Source organism: Oncorhynchus masou, chromosome 31 (assembly GCF_036934945.1).
Source record: "Oncorhynchus masou masou isolate Uvic2021 chromosome 31, UVic_Omas_1.1, whole genome shotgun sequence".
Lineage (NCBI taxonomy): Eukaryota > Metazoa > Chordata > Actinopteri > Salmoniformes > Salmonidae > Oncorhynchus > Oncorhynchus masou.
This window is the reverse complement of record NC_088242.1, coordinates 64,787,828-64,796,122: the sequence shown is the minus strand read 5'-3', so window position 1 is coordinate 64,796,122 and position 8,295 is coordinate 64,787,828. Positions and strand designations below refer to the sequence as shown.

Below are 8,295 nucleotides of genomic sequence, written 5' to 3'. Positions count from 1 at the left end.
CAGCGACAACGATAGACTGCCTCTGATTGAGAACCACACCTGGCCAAACAAGAAATACAAAACATAGAAAATTAACATAGAATGCCCACCTTAGTCACACTCTGGCCTAACCAAAATAGAGAATAAAAGCCTCTCTATGGCCAGGGTGTGACACTGATGAAACTGGTCAAAGTTTCTGTGGAAAGGGATGGATCCCAAAAGTGTTCTTCAAAGGGTTATCCTATGGGGACAGCTGAAGAACCCATTTAGGTTCTAGATAGCACCTTTTTTTCTAAGCGGTAACCTGCAGGAGGTTCATCATTTTTTAAAATGATCGTTTGATTGGAAATGTGAATTGATAACCTCATAAATAGATACCGTACTAGTTACTCCCTCTCCTATCATGTGACACAGTGACACTTCCTCACACTCAATTTCTGCCCAGCATTCCAGTGTTGCTTTGACTGTGACCCCCCTCTAGCAGCCCAGGCCAGCTGTAGGTGATACAGATTATCAGTCAGGGGTCTGGGGGATGACATGTAGCCCCCTCTGGCTCCCAAAGTTGGCAAACTGGGGTTGCACAATGGCATCTTTTTATAAAATCAGAATAAAGGGCTTATTTGTATTCCCGGGCTCCTCACATGTGACTGAACAAGAGAGAGAGAGGGGGAGTGTGGGAGGGAAGGAGGGAGGAAGAGATATAGAGAGGGAGGGAGTGTTTGTGTGTGTGTGTGTGTGAGAGAGAGAGAGAGAGAGAGAGAGAGAGAGATAGAGAGAGAGAGAGAGAGGGAGAGAGGGAAGCTGAATCTAATGTGAATCAGCAGAGTGCTGTGACAGCCTAGGCATTTATTTGAGCAGAGACTGCTGCTATAGCAGGAAGGACACAGCAGCCTTCACCAACGCTCTGTCACTCACTTCCCCCGCTACAGCCGCGCCACAACCACTACACAGGGAGACGCCGGAAGGGGGAGGTACACAGGACGCACACCAGGAGGAACCACTACGTCTTTCACATGCCACAAGCAATACGACTTTCGGAATATACAGTTTTTTTGTTTTTTTTGTACCTTTCAGTCAATCTCTCTACACCCCTCCTTTTCTCCTCCTGCTGTATCCATCTACTCCCCTCCTCTGCTTTTCTCCTCCTGCTGTATCCATCTACTCCCCTCCTCTGCTTTTCTCCTCCTGCTCTATCCATCTACTCCCCTCCTCTGCTTTTATCCTCCTGCTCTATCCATCTACTCCCCTCCTCTGCTTTTCTCCTCCTGCTCTATCCATCTACTCCCCTCCTCTGCTTTTCTCCTCCTGCTCTATCCATCTACTCCCCTCCTCTGCTTTTCTCCTCCTCCGCTTGTGTTTGAAGGGGGATTCATGCCAAGAGAGAGCCTGGCTTGAATGAGAATCAGCTGCTGGAGCTCTCCAGGTTAGACAGAAAGAAGGAAGTACAAGTAGAGGACTCGAGGAGCATTCTCTGCACCTCTCTGCACCCCCAGGATCTCCATCTCTATCTCCTTGGGACGGCCCCTGTCCTCCTCGCTCCCCAGGGGTCCTGCGTTGCCCATCGCTGTGAGCCTCAGCCAGGGTAAACAATCTAGTGGATGTATTGATATTGTGTTACTGAGAGGAAAAATAGTTGAGTTCAAGTCTAGGCCTCGAGCTGTTTTGATTCTTCCGCTTCGTTGCACACAGCTGACTTCCAAGAGTTAAAAGGAGTAAACTCATTGGATTTTGAGTTTTATTTTCGTTTTACTTTGCTGCTGCCCTCGTCGCACTGAAAATTAACCAAATAAACTAAAGTGAGTTGACATTGTGCTCAAAATATATTGGCGCTAGAGAAATATAAATATAGATATTTATTTTTTACTTGCTTTTTCTCTGCAAATAAAATTGTGCATCTTTCCTCATGCATTCTGAAAGCACTTGAGACCTGTACAATTCCATGACTCTGCATGCTAACTGGACATCTTGCACTGGTGAGTGACATTCACATTTTATATTTCTACGTAAATTCTAAACTGAATTTAGAATGCATTGAATATTTTATTTTCTCCATTAGTGGGATTAATATCACTTTATTTGGATAGTCCATCTGTAGATGCTCTACAGACTATCAGTGACATTTCAACTAACTATCTCCTAAGCCTAACCCTAACCCTGACCCTGACCCTAACCTTAACCCTTTTCCTAACCATATCCCTAACCCTTACCCTTACCCTAACCCTTATTCTAAACCTAACCTTTGCAAGCAGTTGCTTATCAACAGATAGTTTGTTGATAGTATGACCATCTGTAGAGCATCTAAAGATGGACAATCCAAACTATCCAAGTAAAGTGTGACTGTGGGTTTTAATGTGTGTGAGCATAACTTGGTGTATTACCGGAAAAGAGTGTCAGCAGTTACCTGAGCATGTGTATTTGAGCATGTGAGCATGTGTATTTGTCACTCATTTAATCTCATAGAAATGTATAGATACTTGGGTTGGCTGTGAAAAAGTTTGCCTGGGGTTTTAAGTCCAATTGTGCCACTGCCTTTTGTGTTTGTGGACAATTATACAACAATATGATTCATGTGTGCAGGGAATATTCAATGACTTTCTGCTTTTACGTTATGTTTTCTTGCCCAGTGCTGGTGGAAAAAGATTGTGTCAACTACAGGAAACACCAATAAATACTTGAGTTATTGCAATAGTGGTATAGTAGTTCCGCTTGTCAGCCCGAGATGTCTGGCAGTGATTATAAATCTGAGTTTCTCCACATATTGTACATTCTAGCTATAGGAGCATGACTATATTATTTCTCATCAGAATGTGGGATGCATTCCCTGTCAGCCTGACAGACCTGTTTGCCAGAAACCAACCTCCTAGCTGCTTGAAAGCCCTTTGATTGGTGGGATGGTTGTGGAAGCACACCCTCTAGTCTGTCACAGTAAATGTGGTCTTTCTAGAAATCTTCAACTCATTCATTCTGTTTTACAGTTGGGTAGGGGAACTGGGCGCATAAGAGAGTTGGATGATGAAGTCAAGAGTGAAGAGATCATTTTTTTCATTGTTGAGTGATTTTATTTTTTAAACAAAGGGAAAGATCACTGACTAATTTCTTCTTAATATTTGAAAGAAACAAATATTATTTTAAGCCATGTCTGATTTGTACAGAATCATCATCTTCACAAGCTTCACCATAATGCGTTTGGTATCCCTGCCTCCCACCAACTCCCACTCTACTTCTACTGTAATTACACATCATTGTAATTGACATGTGCTTGGGACACTGAGGATTCACCATAATACACTGTTGATGGAAGTGAATGCCTGTCTCTTTGTACTCTATGTGTCTTGAGAGCAGTCGGATGGTGAGCGGTTTCTATTTACCACAATCACATTTGATACCCACAGGTCTATTGAGATAAGAGGTGAGCACCTCGGAACTCACAAACACTCAGATAATACCCAAACATTTGGTTGTCTGTAATCAGGTCTGAGATGCTTGAAGAGAGGTTAAGCTCCCCCTGGAAGGGTAGGCACTGAGGCGTGAGGGTTTGGGGTCCCCTTGGTGGCTCTGCGATGAGTCTCCAAGCAAAGAGGTGATGATGAAAGGAAGTAATTACAGCTGATTAAGGTATTAGTAATACGTTTTTGCTCATGCATAATGGATCATCTGCATCATCTGCCTGGCTCTTTTTAACCAGGCGGAAACAGGATTAATTCAGTAACATTGTGTCAGTCCTCTCTCAAATCTATATACTGCTCTACTTTCAACATGAATATGCATAGATCTTAACACAGTCCTATTAACACTTAAACACCAGTCCCATAGTATCTGATGTAATAAACCATTTCAAATCAATCTCAACAAGATTAATCACATCAGGGCAGGAGTTTTTTGTATAGTCCCCCCCCCCTTCCCAGCACACCATCATTTTCTGTAAACAAATCCACATACCAGATGCAATTCGATGCATGGTAAATTTGCTGTTAAAGAAAAAGCCCCTTTATAATAAAGCCACAATAGCATTTGCCATGTGGCATAAGCTACAGTTGAGCAGAGGCGTTTTTAGGATTTCTACACATGGGGAACATATTTTAGCAGGGTCAGAAAAAAAACTACCTTATAAAAATGCATTTCATGCAATTCTACATCATTTGCATGACATAAGATATTAGCTGAATCTGTTTTAATACCACACACATGACCGAAATGAGTGGCTACTCTGACACCGACAAAAGGCTTAATCTGGTCTTGAATTCAAACAAACAATAGCCAAGGCCAATGACATGGCACACACATACGCTATATATTAATATATATATATGTATATATATATATATTAATATATATATATATATATATATATATATATACAGTATATACAGTATATATATATATATATTATATATATATATATATATATATATATATATATATATATATATATACTGTATATATATAATATTAATATATATATATATATATACATATATATATATTAATATATAGCGTATGTGTGTGCCATTGCACAATTGGTGGCTGACTAAATACTTTTTTTTACCCACTGTATATATATATATATATATATATATACAGTGGTGAGAACAAGTATTTGATACACTGCCGATTTTGCAGGTTTTCCCACTTTTCCCACAAAATCCAGAAAATCCCATTCTATGGTTTTTAAGAAATTAATTTATATTTTATTGCATGACATAAGTATTTGATCACCTACCAACCTGTAAGAATTCCGGCTCTCACAGACCTGTTAGTTTTTCTTTAAGAAACCCTCCTGTTCTCCACTCATTACCTGTATTAACTGCACCTGTTTGAACTCGTTACCTGTATAAAAGACACCTGTCCACATACTCAATCAAACAGACTCCAACCTCTCCACAATGGCCAAGACCAGAGAGCTGTATAAGGACATCAGGGATAAAATTGTAGGCCTGCACAAGGTTGGTATGGGCTACAGGACAATATGCAAGCAGGTTGGTGAGAAGGCAACAACTGTTGGCGCAATTATTACAAAATGGAAGAAGTTCAAGATGACGGTCAATCATCCTCGGTCTGGGACTTTATTCAAGATCTCACCTCGTAGGGCATCAATGATCATGAGGAAGTTGAGGGATCAGCCCAGAACTACACGGCAGGACCTGGTCAATAATCTGAAGAGAGCTGGGACCACAGTCTCAAAGAAATCCATAAGTAACACACTACGCCATCATGGATTAAAATCCTGCAGCGCACGCAAGGTCCCCCTGCTCAAGCCAACGCATGTCCATGCCCGTCTGATGTTTGCCAATGACCGTCTGGATGATCCAGAGGAGGAATGGGAGAAGGTCATGTGGTCTGATGAGACAAAAATAGAGCTTTTTCATCTAAACTCCACTCGCCGTGTTTGGATGAAGAAGGATTAGTACAAACCCCAAGAACACCATCCCAACCGTGAAGCATGGAGGTGGAAACATCATTCTTTTTCGGATGCTTTTCTGCAAAGGGGACAGGATGACTGCACCGTATTGAGGGAAGGATGGATGGGGCCATGTATCGTGAGATCTTGGCCCACCAACCTCCTTCCCTCAGTAAGAGCATTGAAGATGGGTCGTGGCTGGGTCTTCCAGCATGACAAAGACCCAAAACACACAGCCAGGGCATCTAAGGAGTGGCTCTGTAAGAAGCATCTCAAGGTCCTGGAGTGGCCTAGCCAGTCTCCAGACCTGAACCCAATAGAAAATCTTTGGAGGGAGCTGAAAGTCCGTATTGTCCAGCGACAGTCCCGTAACCTGAAGGATCTGGAGAAGGTCTGTATGGAGTAGTGGGCCAAAATCCCTGCTGCAGTTTGTGCAAAACCTGGTCAAGAACTACAGGAAACGTATGATCTCTGTATTTGCAAACAAAGGTTTCTGTACCAAAAGTTAAGTTCTGCTTTTCTGATGTATCACATACTTATGTCATGCAATAAAATGCAAATTAATTACTTAAAAATCATACAAGGTGATTTTCTGGATTTTTGTTTTTCGATTCCATTGAAGTGTCCCTATGATAAAAATTACAGACCTCTACATGCTCTGTAAGTAGGAAAACCTGCAAAATCAGCAGTGTATCAAATACTTGTTCTCCCCACTGTATATATACACAGTGGGGAGAACAAGTATTTGATACACTGCCGAACGGTAGTGAATGGTAGTGTGTGTGTGTGTGTGTGTGTGTGTGTGTGTGTGTGTGTGTATATGTATATATATATATATATATATATATATATATATATATACACACACACACACTACCGTTCAAAAGTTTGGGCTACTTAGAAATGTCCGTGTTTTCAAAAGAAAAGCACATTTTTGTCCATTAAAATAACATCAAATTGATCAGAAATACAGTGTAGACATTGTTAATGTTGTAAATGACTATTGTCGCTGGAAACGGCTGATTTTTTTATGGAATATCTACATAGGCTTACAGAGGCCCGTTATCAGCAAACTTCACTCCTGTGTTCCAATGTCACGTTCTGTTAGCTAATCCAAGTTTATAATTTTAAATGAATAATTGATCATGAGAAAACCCTTTTGCAATTATGTTAGCACAGCTGAAAACTGTTGTTCCGATTAAAGAAGTAAGAAAACCGGCCTTCTTTAGACTAGTTGAATATCTGAAGCATCAGTATTTGTGGGTTTGATTAAAGGCTCAAAATGGTGAGAAACAAATAACTTTATTCTGAAACTTGTCAGTGTATTCTTGTTCTGAGAAATGAATGCTATTCCATGCGAGAAAGTGCCAATAAACTGAAGATCTTGTACAACGCTGTGTACTACTCCCTTCACATAACAGCGCAAACTGGCTCTAACCAGAATAGAAAGAGGAGTGGGAGGTCCCAGTGCACAACTGAGCAAGAGGATAAGTACATTAGATTGTCTAGTTTGAGAAACAGACACCTCACGTCCTCAAATGGCAGCTTCATTAAATAGTACCCGCAAAACAACAGTCTCAACGTCAACAGTGAAGAGGCAACTGAGGTGAAGATGCTGGCCTTCTAGGCAGAGTTGCAAAGAAAAAGCCATATCTCAGACTGGACAACAAAATGGAAAGATTAAGATGGGCAAAAGAACACAGACAATGGACAGAGGAACCATTTGAAAAGAAACACTTTGAAATTTGTGGATATGAATGTAGGAGAATATAACACATTCGAGCTTCGAGCTTGTAAAACAAGCACATTTGAGCTTGTAAAATTTTCATCATTTTTGAAATGCAAGAGAAATGTCATAATGTCATATTGGAGTTTAGGCGCAATATAGATTGTGGCCACCAAATGGCAGTAGTGTGTGTGCATAGTTTCAGACTGATCCAGTGAAGTATTGCAAGTCTGCCCAAATGTGCCAAATTGGTGAATTTATACATTTTCAAGTACATTACAATAGCGAACATACACAAATGATATGGTAATACAAATATTAAGTTGACATACTCCCTGGAATGGTACACATGATGGATCATTAGCTTCCCTACAGAGAAAAACACTAACCTTCACACATCTAGATGGCCTGGCGTGGTGGGTGTGGGACCAGAGAAAGCAGAGGTTCAAATAATGAATATAAAAATTGATTTTATGAAGCAAAACTATGCTACACTTTATCTCTGGGACCCTCAGGATGAAATCAGAATAAGATTACTGAATGAAAAAACATTATGTACCTTCAGATGTGAATGTATCAAACCAGTTGTCGTGATACATTTATTGTTGTTGTTGTTGTTTTGCACCATCCTCAAACAATAGCACGGTATTATTTCACTGTAATAGCTACTGTAAAATGGACAGAGCAGTTAGATAAACAATCATTTAAGATTTCGATGTCCTGGAAAATTTGTTGTTACTTACAAAGTCATTCTCGTCACATTAGCGCACGTTAGCAACAACCGTCCTAGTATAGGGACACCGATTCCTTAGATCCTTAATGGGTACTGCCATTTGATAAAGTGATCGGTCGCCGTCAGACACCAGCTGTTTTCATTCCTGGATTTTGCGAATGGTTTGATGAGGTCCATCCCTAACATTTAAAGTGTTAGAGAGAAGATTGCTTTATTCTTACCCATATCTGTGTCATACAGTATGCAGATATTATATTTGTAAGGGTACTGACACACACACATTCTATAATATTGAACTCTGCTGTGGTCAAATAAAGAAACCTTTGCGAAACAACTTATCACGGCAAATTTTGAAGTGGGACACTTACTGATCATGTGCCATGGTGAAACAACTTTGATGGGCTTCAACTCCGGCGCCACAGACTTCTGGCAGGCTAGACGGGGTACTGACCGTTAAGC

The 8,295-nt window shown here is 40.6% G+C and overlaps 1 long non-coding RNA gene across 1 annotated transcript in view; it reads left to right on the top strand.

Moving 5' to 3' along the window:
* Positions 1 to 1,222: 1,222 nt before the first annotated feature.
* The window catches only part of LOC135525263 (uncharacterized), a 139,656-nt gene continuing 132,583 nt past the window's right edge, over positions 1,223 to 8,295 (top strand). The window contains exons 1-2 of the long non-coding RNA XR_010453105.1: positions 1,223 to 1,775; positions 1,897 to 1,952. This is a non-coding gene — a long non-coding RNA (uncharacterized LOC135525263). The remainder of the gene's footprint in view (positions 1,776 to 1,896; positions 1,953 to 8,295) is intronic.